At 41.7% G+C, this 23181-nt stretch overlaps 1 long non-coding RNA gene across 1 annotated transcript in view; it reads left to right on the forward strand.

Annotated features, from left to right (window-relative positions):
* The window catches only part of LOC121100718, an 89529-nt gene extending 72237 nt beyond the window's left edge, over window positions 1-17292 (forward strand). Inside the window, exon 4 of the long non-coding RNA XR_005832492.1 lies at window positions 15305-17292. This is a non-coding gene — a long non-coding RNA (uncharacterized LOC121100718). The remainder of the gene's footprint in view (window positions 1-15304) is intronic.
* The last annotated feature ends 5889 nt before the right edge of the window (window positions 17293-23181 follow it).

Below are 23181 nucleotides of genomic sequence, written 5' to 3' on the forward strand. Positions count from 1 at the left end.
AGTAGAGCAGATCAACAGAACTAGAAGCTGGTTCTTTGAGAGAATTAATAAAATTGACAGACTGCTGGCAAGACTTATCCAAAAGAATAGAGAAAGGACCCAAATTAATAAAATTATGAATGAAAAAGGAGAGGTTACAACCAACACCAATGAAATTGGAAGGATTATTAGAAACTTTTATCAACAGCTTTATGCCAATTAAGCAATCTGGAAGAGATGGAGGACTTCGTGGAAACCTATAAACTACCAAGACTGAAACAGGAAGAAATTGATTTTTTAAACAGGACCAATTAATTATGAAGAGATTGAGTCAGTGATAAACAACCTTCCAAAAAACAAAACTCCAGGCCCGGACAGTTTTCCTGGGGAATTCTACCAAACATTCAAAGAAGAAATAATACCTATTCTCCTAAAGCTATTTCAAAAAATAGAAACAGAAGGAAAGCTACCAAGCTCATTCTCTGAGGCCAATATTACCTTGATCCCCAAACCAGGCAAAGACCCCCTCAAAAAGGAGAATTACAGACCGATTTCCCTAATGAATATGGACGCCAAAATCCTCAACAAGATCCTGGCTAATACAATCCAACAGTACGTTAAAAGGATTATCCATCATGACCAAGTGGGATTCATCCCTGGGATACAAGGGTGGTTCAACATTCGCAAATCTATCAGTGTCTTAGATTTTATCCAGAAGGAAAAATTCAAAAAATCATATGATTCTCTCAATAGATGCAGAAAAAGTATTTGACAAAGTACAACATCCTTTCCTGATTAAAACCCTTCAGAATGTAGGGATAGAGGGTACATTCCTGAATCTCATAAAAACCGTCTATGGAAAGCCTACAGCAAATATCATTTGCTGTACAAATGTACAACAAAAAGGGATAAAAGGTATCCAGATCAGCAAAGAAGAAGTCAAACTGTCTCTCTTCGCAGATGACATGATACTCTATATGGAAAACCCAAAAGAATTCACTCCCAAACTATTAGAAGTTATAGAGCAATTCATTAATGTGGTGGGATACAAAATCAATGCTCAGAAATCACATTTCTATACACGAATAATGAGACTGAAGAAAGAGAAATTAGGGAATCCATCCCATTTACAATAGCACCAAAAACCATACGTTATCTTGGAATTGACTTAACCAGAGACGCAAAGGATCTATATTCTAGAAACTATAAATCACTCTTAAAAGACATTGAGGAAGACATAAAAAGATGGGAAAATATTCCATGCTCATGGATCGGAAGAATTAACATAGTTAAAATGTCCATGCTACCCAGAGCAATCTACACTTTCAATGCTATCCCGATCAAAATACCGAGGACATTTTTCAAAGAACTGGAACAAATAGTCCTTAAATTTGTATGGAACCAGAAAAGGCCCTGAATCGTCAAGGAGCTGTTGAAAAGGAAAAACAAAGCTGGGAGCATCACAATGCCGGATTTCGAGCTGTATACAAAGCTGTGATCACAAAGACAGCATAGTACTGGCACAAAAACAGACACATAGACCAACGGAACAGAATAGAGAACCCAGAAATAGACCCTTGGCTCTTTGGGCAACTAATCTTTGATAAAGCAGGAAAAAACATCTGGTGGAAAAAAGACAGTCTCTTCAATTAAATGGTGCTGGGAAAATTGGACAGCTACATGCAAAAGAATGAAACTTGACCACTCTCTCACACCATACACAAAGATAAACTCCAAATGGATGAAAGACCTCGATATGAGACAGGAATCCATCAAAATCCTAGAGGAGAACATAGGCAGCAACCTCTACGACATCAGCCAAAGCAACCTTTTTCATGACACATCTCCAAAGGCAAGAGAAACAAAAGAGAAAATGAACTTGTGGGACTTCATCAAGATGAAAAGCTTCTGCACAGCCAAGGAAACACTCAAAAAAACTAAGAGTCAGCCCATGGAATGGAAGAATACATTTGCAAATGATACTACAGATAAAAGACTGGTATCCAAGATCTACAAAGAACTTCTCAAACTCAATACATGAAAAACAAATAAACAAAGCATAAAATGGGCAGAAGATATGAACAGACACTTTTCCAATGAAGACATACAAATGGCTAACAGACACATGAAAAAATATTCAAAATCATTAGCCATCAGGGAAATTCAAATCAAAACCACACTAAGATACCACCTTACGCCAGTTAGAATGGCAAAAATCGACAAGGCAAGAAACAACAATTGCTGGAGAGGATGTGCAGAAAGGGGATCCCTCCTACATTGTTGGTGGGAATGCAAGTTGGTACAGCCACTCTGGAACACAGTGTGGAGGTCCCTTAAAAATTGAGCTACCCTATGACCTAGCCATTGCACTACTGGGTATTTACGCCAAAGATACAGACGTAGTGAAGAGAAGGGCCATATGCACCCCAATGTTCATAGCAGCATTGTCCACAATAGCTAAATTTGGAAGGAACCGAGATGCCTTTCAACAGATGACTGGATTAAGAAGTTGTGGTCCATATATACAATGGAATGTTACTCAGCTATCAGAAAGAACGAGTTCTCAACATTTGCTTCAACATGGACGGCGCTGGAGGAGATAATGCTAAGTGAAATAAATCAAGCAGAGAAAGACAGTTATCATATGATTTCCCTCATCTATGGAACATAAGAACTAGGAAGATTGGTAGGGGAAGAAAGGGATAAAGAAAGGGGGGGTAATCAGAAGGGGGAATGAAGCATGAGAGACTATGGACTCTGAGAAATAAACTGAGGGCTTCAGAGGGGAGGGGAGTGGGGGAATGGGATAGACTGGTGTTGGGTAATAAGGAGGGCACGTATTGCATGGTGCATCGGGTGTTATATGCAACTAATGAATCATCGAACTTTACATAAAAAACCGGGGATGTACTGTATGGTGACTAACATAATAAAAAAAATTTAAACAAAAACAAAACTAAATAGTAGCTCTGTTAATTACTAGTAGTGCATCCTTGGAAAAATCACTCCAACTATGCATCCTTAGTTTTATTATCTGTAAATCGAGGTTGCTAATTTCTACCTTACAATGCCATTATAAGAATAAATGTTATTATACATTTTTAAAATTTCTGTAGTATGGTATTGCCTGCTAGGTTTCTTCATAGAGTAATGTGTTTTATTGGCAGATGATATTTGATAGTAGACTGGTTCCTCATGAAAATAATAAAGATAATTGAGCATTTTATTCCTTGGAGTTTATGAAGATTTATACTTGGTGAGTCTGTGAGCCAAGGGCATATAGTAAATTCTGTATTCTTGATTTAACAAGTGTGATGGTTAATTTTATGTGTCAGCTTTCCTGGATCATAGGATACCCAGATATTTGGTTAAACCAAATTAAATTAAATTAAATCAAATTAAATCCATACTTGTAGCTGTGGATGTGAAGGTATTTCTAGGTAAGACTAACATGGAACTGATGGTAACGCAGACCCCCTCCACCCCTAGTCCACAGTGTGGGAGGGCATCATCTAGACTTTTGAGGTCCTAAATAGCACAAAAAAAAAATGGAGGAAGGGAGAATTGATTCTGGCTGCCTGGCTGCTGAATTGAGACAGGAGTCTTCTGCCCTTGACTGGGACTTACACCATTAACCCTCTAGTTCTCACAGTTAAACCACTGGCTCTCTCCGTATATATCTCTGTGTCTCTATATCTAGGTCCACTTGGTTCTGTTTCTCTGGAGAGTTCTGACTAACACAATAAGCATTTATTGAGTCTCTCACAATGCACTATTTGGGCTTCTTACTTCGCCTCTCATCCTGTACGCCCATATCCTTTCCTTGGAATATTCAGTGCTGCATTTTAGTATTTCTGTGCTTTTTGCTGGCGACTTTGTAAAATAGCCCCGAGTGAAATGCCAAAGTGTGGTGTAGCGTTCTTAAGCAGAAGGCTCTATTGTGTCTTATAGAAGGTATGAATGTGTTAGATGAATTTTGTTGAGGCCTGAGTTATAGTGTGATTGGCTATGTGTTTAATGTTAATGAATCAATGAGATATATATGAAATAAGGTGTCTTAAGCAGAGGCACATATAAAACCAAGTTATGTATAGATTGGTTGATGAAAATGTGACCAGAGGCTCCCAGGAACCTAACCCTGTATTTCACTATTTACTAATTTGATGTTCTCAGCCACTTAATAGAACAGAATTAAGGGGCACCTGGGTGGCACAGTCGATTGAGCGTCTGACTCTTGATTGCGGCTCAGGTCATGATCTCAGGGTCTTGGGATCAAGCACCACAGGGCTCTTTGCTCAACAGGGAATCTGCTTGAAGATTCTCTCTCAAATAAATAAATACATCTTTTTAAAAAAGTAACAGAATTAATACGAATAATGAGAATCCACTGTATAAACTTTTCATGTAAGCTGAAGAGATGGCCAATGAATATGCATGTCTAGACATTTTGTAGAATTATAGCTAACCCAAACAAAATGGAGCTATTTTTATTTAATTTTGAAAGATTCTGAATAGAATCTCAGTCATTTTGGTTGGTTTATTTTAGCAGTTATTTACTGGCTAATCTATCAAGTCAGGTGCAGTGGAGTTAGACACGTACCATGGAAGGCAATGAGATATGTGTTATCAGCAGTATTGACATTGATTTGTATTCCTGGAGCAGAATAAAATTGAGTCAGATAAGGTCCTGCCTGTCCCTGAACACCAAGGAACCCAGCCTAGGATGGAAAACAACCAGGGAATGTCCACAGAGCAGATAACTACAACATGTCTGTGAAGATTGATGTTATCTTGAGTTCTGAGGGTTTACAGATGGAAAGCATCCCAGAGACCCAGCGTGTGGTGAGGACCTAAGCATGTCTACAGATAGAGCTAGAATTAGAAACTAAGGGCCATGGCTGAGATTAAGTCCTTTCCTGCTAAATACGCATGTATGTGCTATGTGATTAAACTAATTATCGAGATCTCGGCTTCCCAATGAGCTCATGTTCTAGAAATTCCACTTAGGTCTGATGTTTAGAAGTCCAGTGTGAGGTAGTTCTTGAGCTGCAAGAGGCTTATTTTGCTCTTTTTGAGCATTGTTAAAGAGTTTCATGGATTTCTTCTGGTTCTCAAAGGAGTTCATGATTCTAAAATGTCTGAAAGTTGTATTAAAAGATGATTTAATATAATGAAAAACTGTTTATTACAAGACACCATGTGAAAAAGAAATGACAGCATATGTAGTGTAACCACGATGTCAGTGTATGTGGCTGGAGAATATACATTAACAGAGGTGATATCTCTTGGTAATGGAACTAGAGGTATTTCTTTTCCTTGTTTATACCTTTTTTCCTCCAAATTCTTGAAATGATTACATATGTTTTATAATAAGAAAAAATGTTAAATAACGTTTTGCCCCACTAGAGCTCTGATTTACCTAAAGGAAGTCCTATTCTTTTAGTTTGCACATTTCAGAACATCTCATAACTTATTATTTTGGCTGAAAGTTGAAATGGAAACTCAATTAACACTTGTTCAGTGACAGTCCCCTTTTCTTCCCATGGTGTCTTCTCGGCTTAAACCTTTGCACTCAGCCCCTTTTCCAACTCTTGCTTCTCTCCTCTCCTTCCCCTTTTTCTTCTTTGACTCATCTCCTATTTTTTAAAAAAATTAAATTCTGTCTGTTTATCTTTGATAGCATTAGCCTTGTTCTCTTACCTGTTGGGGAAATGAATTGTACTCTTCAGTTACTCATTTTCACATGTTAACCCCATCTCCCCCTTTTCTCCTTGTTTCTTTACCCTGGTGTTTTATTTTGGAAGACAGAAGAAGCATTTGCAAAATCGCCTCTTCCAAACCTCAGAGCCTTAGTAGTACTTTTCGTTGATTTTAAATTTTATTCTTTTTGGGATTTCATGAGTGTTTATTCCCTCCATTAGGAGCAGGTGTGTATATGCATGCACAGGTGTGCATGAGTGTGTGTGCACGTGTGTGTGGATACACGTTCTGTTCTTTCAGATCAGGAACTGTGTCATTTTTTGTCTACCCTGTGGAAGCAAGCCCTCCAGGAGTGCTGACTGCCTCTCGGCCAGTTTGGGCATAGCTTGGCGACCTTGCAGAGCGTGACGCCTGGTCCTCACACTGTATGCATAGGAGGGCCATGCCCTCATCCACCTGGTACCAACGGGCTGGCAGCCATACTTGAAAGCCTCCATGAATAAGAGGCAAATTGGGTTTTCTCTCCAGTTGCTTCCCGGCTGGCTCTGAGCAGGGCAGGCTGACCTGTAATCTGTCCCAAAGCCTGCTAACCAACAAAGAGGTACAAAGATAAGATCGTAGAACTCAATTTATGTATGCGTGAATGCAGGACTGAATTAAAATCACAATTCCAGGAGGGAGCTGAGGACCAAACTCCGGGACTCTGAGTCAAAAATCAAGGCTATGACTCACAGGATGAACATTTTTTACATGTAAATTGGAATTCAAAGTAGATATTCGTAACTGAAGTAGTGTGCTATGCGTATCTTATTTCCATAAGTCTGAGGTCTGGTTCTTAGGTTGGCTCCAGGGGAGAGCCATCAGCATTGAGCCTTAACATTTTGTCTGATAAATCAAACCTATGATGAAGAGAACCAGGCAGATGTGACACTGACTTGCAGTCTGCAAGCATCCATAGCTCTATTGTACAGTGTTCAGCTTTGCGTCTCCTCATGGAGGAAAATGTACCTGGGTATGCTTCCTGGAGCTCTTCATTCTTCTTTCAAAAGACAGAACTGAGTAGAGAAAGGGAGACTTGGTGTGACACGTGCTTTACCCTCATGTTATTTTCTTAAAACCCAAAGTCACATGGGTAAAAATTGGACTTCGTTGAACTTACCCGATTGGAGACAAGCATGCAGAGGAGGCGGGATTGCTCGCTGTGCCAGAAGAGCAGAGGGAGAGAGCCCTGTGGTGCACAGTGCTAATGCCATGAGTGGCCTTTGCCATGACTGGCCTTGGGAAATAATGTGAAAGAGTTGGTATCTTTTTCCCGCTGCCTTAGTTTCCCCTTGCTTTCTGTTTTGTGGTGCTTCCTCCCCCTTTCTCCTTCTAGTTATCAAATATCCCCTTCACAAGAAATGCTAGCTTTCAGGGATGATCAGTCAAGCACACCTTTGAGCGAATGTAAGATTTAGAATTCATTTAGATGTTTGAATTTGACATTGTATCCTTTGTTTTGGCACAAAATGTGGGTTTCTTGCAAGCAGACTGGTGACTCATTTTATGCTTTTGCGTGTGGGGAGGGCTGGTTTTGGGGAGCTCCTCTGTAGCCCATGTTTCAAATCCTATCTGTATTAAGAACACAATTAGAAACTTGTGGTATCGGGAGTCTGGCTTCTCACTTAAAAGCATCCTTCCCCTCTTTTTCTCACCATGATGAATTTTAATTTTCAAGTAGGAGTCACTGTATCAACTTGAATGTCAAATCCATTTGAAAAAGAAGGTGTAGCCTGTTGAAAGAGATGGTGGAAATGATTATGTCCCAGGCTTGGAGCGCATTGAAGTTGGCGAAGCGTCTAACAGATTCAGACCATATTTAGATCTTTTTGCTTGGCGTCCCCATTTCAGTGTGGAGGAGGCTGTTTTGCAACCTGATCTTTTTTGCAGAGAGAACTGAATGGCCTGAGGGACAATGTAGCCCATGGGCAAGGGCTGCAAGGAAGTTTCAAGGCTGCTGTGTTCCCCCGCACCTCACACAGACGATGCCCCATAACTGCTTTTTGAAAAGTGTTACCTTTCACATGCCCTGCTAAAAATACATACCTAAGAAGACCTGAGGAACTTGAAAGGACTAGAGAAGCAGGCTGTGGTTGCACAGAAGCAATATGCAAGATTATGAAACTCAAAAAAGAAGATAGGAAAAAATTACTATAAAGTAAGACATATTAGCGCCTTAAGTTCCAAAGCAGCTTCTGATAACATAGCCAGAACAGAAATGAGAAAGGCATCAAAAAACCGGGGAGTCCCTAAGAAACTGCAAAAAACTATAGAAAATGCTTTAATGGCATTGGTGGGTCAGACAGAATGCCTTTATTGCCCCCACCCCCCAGACTTCTCGTCTCGTTCTATTCCCTTTTGCAATTCCCCTTCAGAAAACCTTACACGGTCACTTCTACCCAGCTAACTTGAACTTGGTCCTCTGTGTGACCTCTAGTCGCTGGCACCTCCTCGAGATGACCCACTTGCTCACTGTGTGGCTTGTCACTCTGATTATGCTCTAAGTTTACTGAGGCCAAGAAACAAGTCTTTCATATCCTTGGAGTTTCCCCTCTTGTTTCAGTACAATTGTGTTCCCAGATGGTTTTGATGAATGTTGCCTAACTCACTGGGTACTTCCAGAGTTAAAAAACAAAACAAAAATGTTACTAGATATTCAGCTTTGCTTTTAATATTAATATTTATGCCCCATGTTCTGAAAAATCTGTAGAAGAGTGGGTAAGATAAAAGCTGGAGGAACAAGTTGTAGATACAGTAGTGAGAATGCAAAATAAAATGTCTTGGCAGAAATAATAAGGATGGTAAAAGTAATAATGATACACTTTGCCATTTCTGGAGCACTTACCTGAACGTGCTTTCATATCATGAAAAACAGAGGGATAAAGGAATAGAAATAAATGCTAGGAATAGCGAAGAAATGCAGAGATAAAAAAAGCAGAAGGACAAAAGAAAGTTAAGGAAAATAAAGCCAAGAAGAAAGAAATGGTGGGAGGATTTACTAACAAGTTGGAACAGTTGTTAGCTAAATCACACAGTGGGCAGAGTGTCAAATAAATATTTACAATACTGGGTTTTCATTTGTTTATTTATTTATTTATTTATTTATTTATTTATTTATTTTTAGCAGGTAGAGTATGCTGTCTAGAGATCAAGGCATGTTTTCACTTGTTTTCCTACCGGTAGTGGGGAAGGGAGAGTTCTGGGTTTTCCACCTTTCTCTCTCCACTTTTTGTTCACTAGGGCTTATATTGCTACAGTCCGGTTATGTGTACTGCAGATATTCCAACTGTATCATCACAAAGATCTGGAAATGAGAGTGATACTCACCTGTAGCAGCTTAGTTCAGTGATTGCACAGAAACTCGTTTAGACTTGCTGCGGAGAGTACTATTGACTTTTGTTCTTTTTTTTTTTTTAATTTTTTAAAATTTATTTATTTGACAGAGAGGGAGAAAGAGACCACAAGCAGGCGGGGCGGCAGGCAGAGGCAGAGGGAGACGCAGGCTCAAGAGAGAGTCCCTTGCGGGGTTCAGTCCCAGGACCCTGCGATCGTCACTTGGGCCAAAGGCAGACGCTTAACCAACGGAACCACCCAGGTGCCCCATTGACTTTTGTTCTTGTAATTTTGTCTGAAAATGCCCTCACCTTAGGAGTCAGGTCTCAAACTATTGTTGGAAATGCTGACTATATAGTAACGTATTATAAAGAAGTTCCCTGATGATGAGTGACGTTGAACATCTTTTCATGTGTCTTTAGGCCATCTCTGTCTCTTCTTTGGGAAAATGTTTATGCATGTCCTCTGCCCATTTTTTAAACTTGGATTGTTTTGTTGCTGTTGACTTGTGTACGTTCTTTATGTATTTTTTATTATTAACCCCTTATCAAAGATAACATTCACAAATACCTTCTCCCATTCAGTAAGTTGTCTTTTTTCTTTTGTTGATGGATTCGTACAAAAGTTTTTATTTTGGGATGGTCCCAAGTTTAATTTTGCTTTTGTTTCCATTACCAAAGACCTATCTAGAAAAGCATTGCTATGGCTGATGTCAGAGAAGTTACTGCCTGTGTTTTCCTTCTAGGAGTTTTATGGTTTCAGGTTTCACATTTAGGTCTTTAACCCATTTTGAGTTTATTTTTGTGTGTGGTGTAAGAAAGTGGTCCAGTTTCGTTCTTTTGCATACAGCTGTCCAGTTTTCCCAACAACGTTTGTCGAAGAGACTGTTTTTTTCCCATTGGATATTCTTGCCAGAGGGGAGGTGGGTGGGGGATGGGTGAAATGGATGAAGGGGATTAAAATTATACTTATCATGATGAGCCCTGAGTAATGTATAGAGTTGTCAAATCACTATATTGTACACCTGAAACTAATATAACACTGTACGTTAGTTACACGCGAATTAAAAAAAATTCTAGGTGAAGACAACCCAATGTTCTGGCACTGAGCAGTTCTAGATCTGGCAAAGTGCAGATAAAAAAATTCTGCCTAGGGGCTTCTGGGTGTCTCAGTTGGTTAAGCATCTGCCTTTGGCTCAGGTCATGATCTCGAGGTCCAGGTATTGAGCCCTGCATCAGGCTACCTGCTCAGTGGGGAGTTTGCTTCTCCCTCTCCCTCTCCCTCTGCCACTCCCTCCTGCTCCTCTCTCTCTCTCTCTCTCAAATAAATAAATAATCTTAAAAAAAAAAAAAGAGTTCTCCCTGTTATATATCAGAAGCCAAGTTCCTAAAATGACCTTTATAACTGCTTTGGAGGGATGTGCTGCATATTTTAAACAAGGTGATATTTGAACAGGGTAACCCCCAGCAGCTTTCTGGAGGTGGCAAACTTCTCTTAAGTTTGGGTCTGTTTTGTTCAGAGGCTATACTCACTTTAGTTGAAGGACAGGTGACCCACAACAAAATGTCAGAAGTAGTGAATTCTGGAAAGCAGGTCAGAAGAAAGATGCAAATGATGGTCAAGGTAATAATGCTTATGAAATCCCTGGGAAGTTTTGCCTGTATCCAAATGGGAAGAGAGATTCTCCTGAGTTAGATTTGCTTCCTGTTAACCGTTTCAGCATGGAGAGAAAGTTTTATTTTAAAGGCCTTCTTTGCTGCTGAAATAGTGAATCAGCTATTTCCAAGGTTCAGAGACCAACACTCTGGTTTTGGCAAAAATTCTACCTTTTACACCTCAGGTTTTCAAATAGAGTGGAGAACCCTTTCCTTTGGGCACTTTGAGGACCTGTGGGCTGGTTCTAGCTGTGGCCCTTGGTAGCTGCAGTCACTGGACAGTCATTTAATCCCCTCCATCCTCCGTTCCCTCGCCTGCGGGAAGGCAGGGTTCTATCAGTCCTGCTTTCTCATAATCATCCTTTCCATTTCTAAATGCCTGCCATATGTCAGGGACCTGGTGTGCCTTTGGCACCTGTTATCTCTAGGTCTTTCATCACCTCTGCAAGGAAGGGAAAACTACCATTCCTGTTTTATAGTTGAGAAGGCTGAGGCTCAAAGCCTTTCAGTAATTTGAGGTCACACAGCCACCAAGTGGCAGCGCCAGCATATAAACCTTCATGCTATGTTCACAGAGTCCTTTCCCAGTCCTCCATGAGGTTTTGAGGTTCGTTGAAAATGTCATTTGTGAAAGTGTTTTGAAAATAGTGAAGTTTTGGGGCACCTGCGTGGTTCAGTGGGTTAAGTGTCTGCCTTCGGCTGGGGTCATGATCCCGGGGTCCTGGGATTGAGCCCCACATCGGGCTCCCTTCTCAGTGGGGAGCCTGCTTCTCCCTCTGCTCCTGCCCCTTACTCATGTTCTCTCTCTCTCTCACATATAAATAAATACAATTTAAAAAAAATAAGTTTCTTATGAATGCATGGTATTATTACCATTATTATCTGGATGGATATAAATTAGTAAATGTGTATTTATTAAATTCCTTGTAGGTGCTTAGCACCAAGTCAGATATCATTTTGGATAGTCTACAGAAATAAGTATTTTATTAATGTAGTGCTGTGTAAGTTATATTAGAAGTAAATCTTAAACATTTCTAAGTGTTGTTGCTTTCATCCTTGGACTCAGGAATTAATTTCTTTGGAGCCTTTGTGGAGATAAAAGAAAAGCACCAGACGGGCTAATCTAAATTAAATGAATGTGGCAAGAAGCAGAAACTGATTGCATATAGCCCAATGTTTAGAGCCAGCAAATAAAGAACTCTGGAATCCCTGGAGATGAGAACTCATGTGTTCGCAAATGTCCTTGACCGACATAACCTCTCCCATCTGGTTCTTTATTTTTTTTGAGTCTTTTATGACCAATAGGGTTGCTGGAATTTACTTGCAGAGTCTGTCCTTGATTGAGGGGTATCACACTTCCTGTGTGATGACTGGGAATCTATACAACTCTCCTAAAATAAGCACTACGTTTTGGAAAGAATTTTCTCTTATGGGAAATATCCTTTTCCCAAAGAGAGCCACCCGCATGAGATCACTTTTTTTCCAGGGAGGAAGCTGAGGGGAGCCAGTTGGTTCAGCGGCCAGGAATGAACTTTGGAGACAGGTTAACATTTGAGACAGAGTCCTCCAGGCTTTCCCTTTGGTCTTTTGGAAGAAATGCTTAAAGTCCTAAAGAAAGTTAATGGAATTCTTTAGAAGAATCAGTGGACCCTTATTGTTTTTAGGCAGATAGCAAGACCCACCTGGGAAGGTCCTTGTGTGGATTAAATGGCACAGTGCATCGGCAGCTCCTGGCCCAACGCAGTCATCTCTGTTCAAGCCTAGGCCAGTTTTTCAGATGTGCTTACTCAGTTCTCCAACTCTCAATGTGAGCCATTTCTTCTTTTAGGCCATGGGATGTCTGAACAGATAGCAAACATGGTTTTGAACTGAGAAAAGATGGAGAGGCCTGTCTTGTTTAAGCCTCCCTGGGGTCTGTGATGGGTGGAATATAGTCTTTGTTGGAGTTGGTAAAAGCTTCAAGCTGGGACCAGCAGGAGTACTCCACAGAGGGAGCTCATGTCACTGGAGAGCTTATGGCTGCTTCTCTTTGGTCCCCTCTGGGGAATGCGTGTGGGGAAAAAAAACCCATGCGTTTTTCCACAGCTGAGATAGGATGACACATTTTGGCCACATTTGGGTCTCCACTAGGCTAAGACAGAAGCCCCTCTGGGAGGATAGGACCACCATGTGACCAGGCTTGGTCTTCTTTTGCTCAGAGTGTGGATTTCGCTGAGTCTGAATAGATGAGCTTCATCAAGCTAAGCCAATAACACAAGTAGTATTTGTAAGGAAAAAGCTGGATACTTGAAGAGGGGGACCCTATTTTGCTGTTTGGATTTGGTCACTTTCTTTCTTTCTTTCTTTTTTTTTTTTTAAAGATTTTATTTATTTGACAGAGAGAGACAGCCAGTGAGAGAGGGAACACAAGCAGGGGGAGTGGGAGAGGAAGAAGCAGGCTCCCAGCGGAGAAGCCCGACGTGGGGCTCGATCCCAGAGCGCTGGGATCACACCCTGAGCCGAAGGCAGACGCTTAAGGACTGCGCCACCCAGGCGCCCTGGTCACTTTCTTTCTTGAGCAGAGAAATAAGAGGGCAGCCCAACATCGTCCCTGTCGTTCTCTAGCTACGGCCGGTCAGAACCTTGCCCAGCCTCGCAGCTAAAATGCTGCCCAAACATGTTGTCCAGGCCCCTCGTGCCTAAATGTCTGAGCCTATTGTCCTAAGGCTTTCCAACATAATCCTGGGCTAAGGGGAGGCAGAGCCTGTGTTTTAGGCTCTGGCCATTCACCTTGGGCTATGCACTGCTTCTGGCCAGTATCCTCCAGTAAAATGAGCTCTGCCCACGGAGTCAAGAGACTGCCATTTGCCAGTTGTTTTCAGACAAGTCCCTTTTTGCCTGTGACCCTCAGTTTCCTTTAAGCGAGGGCATCTCTAACCTGAGCCTCAGCACCAACCATCGAGCCTGTGGTCTGCCCCTGCCTGGGGTATGAATGTGTCTGTGTCCTCCCTCCCTCCCAGCTTCTGGTTCTGGGGATGTTCCTCCAAACTGTTCTTGGCCCCTCTTCTGTTCTCCAAATTTCTGTGTGCAAAAGAGCAAGATTTAGTTTGAGTAGATCATTTTTTTTTATAAGATAAACAAATGCCGATTAAGTCAGGGGGTGACCTATTTCTGAAGCAGAAACTGAGGAGAAGTTGATGGCTTTCTGTCCTTTCGACTTAACCAGTTTTTCTTCTTGGAATATGTTTTATGGAACTCGACTAATGATCCTGGCAATGTGTTACCAAAGTTTTCTTGGCTCTACATCAAAGTGTCTGATACAGCGGCAGGGACGGTGAGAAAACAAGAGGCGGGAGAAAGCATTTGTGATGAATTTTGGAGTCATACTGTCATAGAAAAGTAGAAGGAGGATAGGGATGATTAATTTCTGAAAGAATTGCAAATGACCAATACATAGGGAAAAACAAAGTCTAGTTTTACTAATAATGAAATAAATGCAAAATAAAAACAGCAATGCTCTTGGTGACCCCTGTCATTTTGGCAGAAATGTAAATGGTTGGTCGAACCTGATGTGCCTATGAGTGTGAAGAAATGGGCGCACTCGTGCTACCAGGAGCTTCCATTGGTTTAGATGTAGGAAGAGCCTCAGTTACATACCTTTTGGAGGGCAATTAGTTGATGTGTTCTGAAGTAGAAAATGAAAATCTAAAAAGAAAGTAAACTCCCTTTGTCCAGCAATTCTCAGTTGAGGAGTTACTTAGGGGATAATTGCATAAATGTAAAAATAGGTTTACAAAAGTGTATTTATAAAGAAGAGTAGAAATAACTTGAATGTTCATCAGTAGGGGACTGGTATAATCAATTATAGTAAATTGCCTTCTAGGAAATCCTGTGTAGTCAATAAAAATGATGTTACAGAGCTTTCCATATGATGAGGAGAGTTACTTAGGGATACAAAGCAGGTTATAAAACAAAATAATCCTATTTATGTAAAATTATATTAACAGGAACATGGGAGGTTTTCATTTAAATCTTAATAGGTAGGATTTGAAGCTACTTTTATTTCTACTTTCCAGCTCTGACAATTACCAACTCTGTGTCCTTAGAGAAACTTATTTAACCTTTCTTACTCTTGGTAAAAATGGGGCTAATATCAACCTCCAAGAGGTTGCTGAGGGAATAAAGCAATAAAACACATTTCGAGCACCTGGGATGGAGTAAGAAAATACTTAAATTTTTTTTCCATTCACAGTTTCTATTTTACTTTCACTATATGAGTACAAACAGCTGTTGTTCCTCTGCCTGCGATTCAAAGCAAGAAAGCTAAGTGAGGTTTGAATAGCTTCCATTGGTTTAAATGCGGGAAGAACCCCTGTTACAAATCTCTGGAACAGTATTTTCCTGTCAGAAAAAGGCCATATTGAGTCATTGTTTCCTGAAGCCAGGAGAGGAGCCTGAGTGATGCTGTCAGACAGCCTAAAATAATATTTCATTCTTGTCATCCTTACGTAGTTTAAGACCAAGTGATTTTGGATAGATCCAGTTTCCCTCTTGGTTTTGGAAGAACAAAGCTTTTGTTATTTATGCTCTTAAACAACAGAGCTTTGTCCTATCCTCAGGAGCATGCAAACTAAACAGAAGATTTCCTGAAGGACCGTCCTATTTATTGTGAGGAGTGATTCCAAGTGTAAATAGACACAGAGAGCTCCAGCCACCTGTGGAGGACCCATATCAACAGCAGAGAGAAAGAGCCAAGACTCACAGAACACACCAGCCAATCAGGTTTGAGGTTGACTTTTATATTGTGTTAAAGTTGGTGGACTCAACCATTTCCAAACTCCCTGTTTACATACGGCCTGCTTTCCTCCAAAACAATTAACCTTGTATCTTTTCTGTGTCAGAAGCTGAAAGCTCAAAGTGCCAGTATGGGGAGTGTTTTCACTTTGGGAACTCCGGGTCCATAGATAGTAGCTTCAGACTCTTCTGTGTTATCTTTTCAGAGCTGTGGATCCTGTGGAATGGGGGGTGGTAATTGGAGCTCAAGAGGTTTCCTCAATGGCTAACAGATCTCTAGAAGCGTGCACAGTAGACTACCTTGGTCTTAATTTCTCTTTCCTTGTATGAAACCAGCCCCTGCTTGCTACCACGCTGCCATGCCCATGTGCACTTCTCGTTTAGAAAAAGGTCAAGTCCAAGTTGAGTATATAAGGTTGGGATCAATTCTGACAGTTAATAGTTATAGGTAGTAAGTGATGAGCCCTTGCAACACACCAGGCTTGGTCTTAACAGGTTTGCCTGCACTCTCTCGATGTTTCTTAACGAGTCATGCATGGACAACCAGGATCGATTCTAGACCTACAGGAAGAGCATCTTGTGGTGGGAGTCAGGGGTCGGCCGGTGGAACAAACACCTTCTATAATTCTGCACATGAAATTCAACAGCCACTGTATTATTTTATAATGCTCATGGAACTCAAGGGCAATCTGCTCTTCTACTCCCCTGATTTCTGTGCTTAAATTCTTATGGCAAAAAAAGAAAAAAGAAACTCATGGACCCGGAGACGTGGAGCAACCTATGCTTCCTTTAGTTGCTGGTGATCACAAAGATGTCTCTGTAGCCAAACTGCTTTTGAGGCACCAGTCATTTACCTTTATCGTGAAAGGGTTAGGTCTTCATTGGTGGTGGGCTGTGCCCTGGATATAGAGAAGACCCAGAGACCATGGAGGCAGGGCTGCCGTGAGTGGCTGTGTAGCTTGTGCAATCTGCAGATGTAAGTGGTGGCTTTGCAAGGAGGAGTGAAAACTCGGCTTTCCCCTTGGCTCAGATCTCTGCATGTAGGGCCGGCCACTCTTGAGAGGAGCAAGCAGTGGGTGGTGTGCTCGTGGGGTTCCCAGGGCCTGGAAAGCCCAGTCTGCCTTCTGCGTGTTTTGACCGTCATGCTCCAAGGGGCCTGAAATGTTCAATGTGGTTGTTTCTTTGGTTCTCAGCTTTATTTCTGGAAAGTCCTTATTAAAACAGAGTGTCACTTGGAAGATAACAGACACATTTAATCATACTGGCACCAACTGTTTTATTCTGGCTGCTCGGGGGATGGCACACAAAACATTTTTTTTTTTTTTTTTTTATGGGAGCAGAGGAGGGCAGGCTCTTTTGTGGAGGAAGCCAGAGATATTGGAAAAGCTTTTTTGTCTGTTTGGTTTTTTGGTGATTAGGAGAAAGCGGAGGTGAAGTGGGAGAGACAAACTGGACCTGTGTCACAATCCTGAAGGTTACCGTCCAGGTCACCATTTACTACAATTCTCTATCCCTCCCATCCTCCTTTGTTCAGTGTCCAACGCCAGGTGACTGTCCCTCCAGTCAGCGGCCTAGACTGCGGTGATGCCCCACGTGGCAAGGAAGGCCTCAGGGCTCCAGTGGGCCCAGGAGAGATACTTCATGTCTGACTCTGTAGCTGAACCAGCATAGGGAGCAGGGGGAGATGATCCCCCACCTCTGAATCTGAGACCCCTGGCCTCCATATTCCTCTGCGAGGAACAGATCGTTAGAATAATTGAAACTTAGCTCATTCAACTCTCTGCCAGCCTCCATAAAAAGCTTTCACTTATGCAATCATTTCTAGCAACCATGGTGGGTTTCCTTGAGTTTCTTTCTTTCTTTTTTAAAAGACTTTTTTATTTATTAGAGAGCGCACAAGCGCGTGTGCTTGCCCAAGTCGGGGGAGAAGCAGAGGGAGAGAATATTCAACAGACTCCCTGTTGAGTGCAGAGCCTGACGGTGGAGCTTGATCTCACGACCCATGAGATTATGACCTGAGCTGAAACCAAGAGTCAGATGCCCAACCGACTGAGTCACCCAGGTGCTCCCCTCTGAGATTCTTTATCAACTTGTTGAAAAAGACCAGAGATGATTCTCTAACTTCAGCAAAGAGTTTGTGGGTCTATTAAGCCTTAATATTTGACTTTATTTTGGATTTTGCATAAAGTGCCCCAAATTTAATTCTTAAAGCATTTTTTGCTAAAATAAAAATGTTCCCCAGTTTCCCTACTGCTTATTGGTCTTTTAGCATTAATTCATGTGGTAAGTTGTACCAATTCATTAATTTACTCAGTAGGCAATAACCACCTTCCATGGAGAGGAGGTGGGTAGAAAGAGGCTCATGGGGAGGGAGGTGGGGGTGTGAGGAAAGGCAGGAAGATAGAGGGGTATACCTGTACAAGCGCAGCTGGGTGAGAGAGACAGTGTGTGCTCCCTCAGGAACTGTAAGCAGTTAGATGTGACTGGAGCAGGGGGCGAGGGATGGGGGGTGGTGTGGTTATGTAGCAATGAGAGGGGATGGGGCAAGACCACTCATGAGTGAATGAAGGAAGGAAGGAAGGAAGGAATCATTGAGTTTAGAAGTACACAGTCCTTCCCTACAGTGGCTCTTCCCTCTCCAAGTCAACTCTGTTTTTTTCCTCTGCACCTTCTTCATGAGCGGGTTGAAATCTCAGTTAATATCCTCCTGTTCTGAGAAATGTCCCATCACAGGGAGGAAAGAAGATAATTAGCTTCAGTGTTCTCTCATATTTAAGCTGAGAAGTCGGCACCAATTCTAGACATGGTTCATGTAGTTGGATAATCAGCACAGCTGTTCATGATAGGTAACTCTCTTTTTTCCTTCCTTCCTATCTTTTTTCATGAGGGTACCATGACTGAAGATTAATGGCTTCCATTATTTTTTTGCCTTCATGTGGGAATCTTTAAACTATCCTGAACTTTGTACCAACTATCGTATGAATCACGTCTGCTACAATTACCCCTATCTGTGTCATTTCCTAGGTTAGCATCCTGGTGTGACACACTGGATGCAGGGCTGGGTTAAAAGTGTCAGGTGATAACCAGGCAGAATGCTGACAATTAACAGTGATTGACATGCCTCCCAGAGTTGTTATCTTGTAGGCCTGAAGACAAAATCCTATTTACAAATATTACCCGAAATGCGCTATGTGATGTTAGTAGATATATTTCAGCATATCTAGCTGTTGAGTAATTCACCTCCATGTCGGCTGTTGTGTATGCTTATCCCAATGACCTTAATAATGAACACTCAACGTGTGAGAGGCTTAGTTCTCAGCATGCATCGTCTGTTGAATCTTCACTGCAACTCCAGGAGGTAATGACTGTGTGTGGTACCATTTTACATGTGAGGGAACAGCTGTTAGGTAACTTGCCCAGGGTCCACAGTTAAGTCAGAGCTGGTATTTGTACCCAAGCGGCCCGGCTCAGAGTCTATGCTGGGAATCTCCATGTTATAATACTTAGACTTAACTTGAAACAAAGAGGTGGTTTTAGTATCACATATTAGGAATGCACATTTTTCTCTTACTAAATATAAGTAATTGCCATTTTTTGGTATATACAGTGTTGTGTGGAGTTTGAGAAACTTTGACAAACAGTAGGGCCAAAGAAAACTTGACCCTTCTTTTGAGATCTCGTGACCTAGAAGATGAGTTTTGACTATGTATGAATGAAAAAGGTTGTTGGCTTATGTTAATCTTAAGTGTAACATGTTTTTAGAATCTTCTTTGTATGTGTCCATACATTCGTGTTCTGACGACAGGCTGAATTAAACAAAAAAAACCAAAAACAAAAATGTAGGCTCCATCACTTCATTGGCTAAAGCTCCTTTTAGAACATCAGCAAAAAAGCCACTAACTGCAAATTCCCATGTGCCAAGAGCAAATTTGAATTTGAGATATCAGGTGCCCACATCAAGTGTTCCGTTACCTGAACCAAGAACATGAGCCTCTTCCCAGTGATGACCACAGAGTTAAATTTCTAGTACCTGTGCCTTTTTATTTAAATGCAGATTTTATTTTTTGCTTTGTTAAAGCGACACAAGCCTTGCTATCACTTTTCTAAGCAACTATTTCTCTCTCAGTTTACATCCTAAGATGCTGGCTCTAAGTTAGCATTTGAGGTACTAGCAGTTGCCAGTCAGCAAACGAGTCCTGAGATCTAGGGTATCTTGAAGGGAGTCCAGCATTATGAAAAGAAGAGGGCTTTCTATGCACATTACCTGGAGTGGGTTCATACCCTGTTCATCTGAACTGGCTTGACACACTAGCGTGGCGGGTCTGAGTGCTTCTTACAGTTACCTCACGAGTGACTCCTTTGGCTACATAAATCACGGGGTCAAGCAAATTAGCTTATGGAAGTAGAAGTCGTTCTTGGCCCAGGTTGAGGGATACTTTTCAGTCAAGCGTAGCTGCTCTGATATTTGAGATTTGCTGACAGCTCTTGGTTAGGAAAAAGGTTTGCATTCCTAAGCTATTTTTCCTTTATCGGGACCATCTTAATTCTTGTCTGTGAGGTTGTGATCCAGGAAACGAGTAAGACCTGAATTCAGCTGTTTGGGTGACCCCTGAATGCCATGAACTTCTTAGACAGTGCCTGATATCCTAGCCAACACTAATTGGTGGTGATGACAGGAGAGAGGGTCTCTAGCCAGAACCTGCTGATAGAAACCCTGATGAGCTGAGAAGCATGGTTGCTAGAAGCAGACTCTAACACATCGTGCACTGACATCTTGAGGCAAAAGAAGATGATAGTATTGGTATGTATGTTTTGTAGTTTCTTCCTCCTTGGCATTGTTGTTAATAGGGCAAAGAAACAATTGCAAACAGCATGATCAGCTCAAGTTGATCACTGTGAGGCAGCACTTTCTTTGTTACAGTGTGAGGGTTTCCCTGCTGTGTGATTGCTCCCACTAGGAAGTATCTAAATTCCCCCAACATTGCCAAGTACAAGTAACATGTCTCAGGCTATCATAGTGGATTAAAGTTCCAGGTTGGGATGGCAGTGCAGAAAGCTCTCATCATGAATATGTTTTGGGGCAAACATTACCTATAAACAGATGAACAACTTGAAGTAGAATCAAACAAAATGCTTGACTGTTGGGGGTCAGTCTGTAACTTAGCTCTATGTTGACACAGAGAATGTATAGAAGCTGTGAAAGCTTCTAACTGAGAGACTTGCTAGATGCTTGTTGGCCATTGTTTTGGGTGGTGAGATGGCTGTGTCCAAAGTTGTTGGAGGTGAAGTCTCCCTCTGGGAAATGTTGGGACAAATACATGTGAAATGACTTAGGGGCCTCAGTTTAGAGTATTCTTGGCCTTGTCTGTTGACACATGGAGATCTGGACATGGGACTTGGAGGGGATTTTAATGGAATTTTATTAAGGGAATAGGAAACGGAGTTCTGTGTGTTGAGGATTCAGTGACAATATTAACTTAAGGGCCTGCTTTCCATGTTAGACTGGACAATCCATGTTATTTTAGAGGAAAGGGAACAACAGTTTCAGCAAACTGGCTTCCTTAGAAGTTTTGGTTCTCACCTAGTCATCGTAGGCAACAGCACTGTCAAATAAATCAATGTTTAATAAAATAAAAAGTTTGTGCTGAGGAGAAATATTCTTCCCAGGCAAGTCACAAATTGGACAATTCAAAGACCAAACCTTGGGGGTGGGAATTGCCAACGGATGACTTTCTCTGTTCTCTGTGTACTGGTATGTTTTTCTTCTTGTGTCAAATCTCACGTTGAATTCAGTCAAACAAACTGCAGCATCGTGAAAAGATCAGGGCTCTCTATCCACATTATCTCAAACAAAAAGTGCATAAATGTCTCTTCTGTTCCTGTTGTTTGTATTTTATGACAAACAAAGTCAGTCTTCCTTCCCCACTTCTTCCTTTGGGAACACATAAAACTGACAGGATTTGAATAAAGATTTTGTTGTCCCTTGGAACGCATAATGATTGATTTTGTTCTTTAAATGTGTACTACAAAGCTTTTTGTTGTTGTTGCTGATGTTACACTTGGAACAAAATTTGTTGAAGACAAATGATTTGCTGAGGATTTGGAAGCATTTGTCATTAGGTGAAGTATGTCAGGCATCTAAGGGTGTGGTGTTTGGATTATGTGGAATGTCAATTCTTCCTCCCCCCCCCTTCTATTTTAGTCACTTCACAAATGTTTCCCACAGATCCTTTAATAACTACAAATTTAGAAGTTTGGTGTAACAAGTAGTTGCTGTAACTAACACTTCAGAATGTAATGGGTACTAAGGAAAACATAGCCAAGGGAACAACAGGGCCACGGGAGCTCTGTCAGCTCTGTCTGTTGCCATTCTCTGCCCCCTCAATCCCACCAAGGTACGTTCTGGTACATTCTCATGTGGCCTCAGTGCCAAGGGCCAGAGGAGCTGAGCAGTAACCTATCTTCCCAATTTACTCTCTGAGCACAGTTTCCTTTGAGATAGGAAAAGCATTTTATAGTGTTCATGAAATGCCTCTCTTCTCCCTGCCTCAGCGCCCTTTATTCTTGTTTCTGTGGTGGGGGATGGGGGGGCGGGTGGAGGGTGAAAAGGCTCCCTGTGTGAAAAGGTAGGGCTAAAACTGTTCTGGAAAATGATCTCTCTTCCTTCACAGATGATCATTTTGGTTTCAAGTGTGTTTCAGTGACATTAAGCCTCCCCCTCCTCAGACTTAGTAGCAAATGATCATATAAAAGACGAGAGTGGCAACAGGTAAAATAAAATAGGAGCACCCCTTGTTGCCCAAGGGACTTCATGTATATAATTTTGACTCAGCCTTACTCCTCCTAAAAATAAAAAGGTGAAAATTACCTCAGGCTTTGCTGCCGTAGCTGTCCTTGGATTTCTGGGGGGTAGCTTAGTCTTCTAATGCAGGCACGGTTGGGATTGCCAAGCCAGACAAGATCTTGCTCCTGATCTAGTCCCATTTTTCCAGGTCATCTGCCCTCCTTCCCTCTGACAGCGAAGCTGTGATTTTTCTCTGGCCTCGCAGGGAAAAGTGATTCCAGATAAGCAGACGATTATGTGGAATATCTCATCCTTGTTGTTCTAGTGCAGCCCTTTCAGCTTTCCAGAGCCAGTTAGACTTGTTATGAGGAGCTAAATGATTGGCTGGATCTGGGGCTCAGTTTCATAAATTATAGCCCCGTGTACGAGAAGCACAAGTCCTATAGTTGCTCTAGTGCAGAGTTCTGCCAGCTCCTGCTTTAAGGCATATGTAGTCCTAACTGAGTTCTAACACGGCCTTGGATGTTTCTGTCCTAAATAGCTGACATTGCATCTTCAAGACTGTGTGAGTAATCCTGACTCTTTTTTTTTTTTTTAACTCAGTAAATTAATTACATGCCCCGAGAGGGAGTGATTGTAATTAGAAAATACTGACTTAGCGGATGATTCATTTTCAAGGTGCTCTACGATATGTATCAAGTTCAGTGCAATTAATCCTAAAGCTTGTAGGACCCGGCAGGGTTATTTGAGCTTTGTGCCACGGGTCAGAGGTGAGCTGCCTTTTCAGGGAGGTTGTTCAGTGCATTTGTTTGCCCTGTTTGCTTTCTGGGATCAGTGAGGTGATAAAGGTCCAACACGAGCAGGTTCAAACAGGCTGCTGGTGTCAAAGCAACGTCTGAGAGAACACTGAAGTCTGTC

Source organism: Ursus maritimus, unplaced genomic scaffold, assembly GCF_017311325.1.
Source record: "Ursus maritimus isolate PB19 unplaced genomic scaffold, ASM1731132v1 scaffold_5, whole genome shotgun sequence".
NCBI classification, from domain to species: Eukaryota; Metazoa; Chordata; class Mammalia; order Carnivora; family Ursidae; genus Ursus; species Ursus maritimus.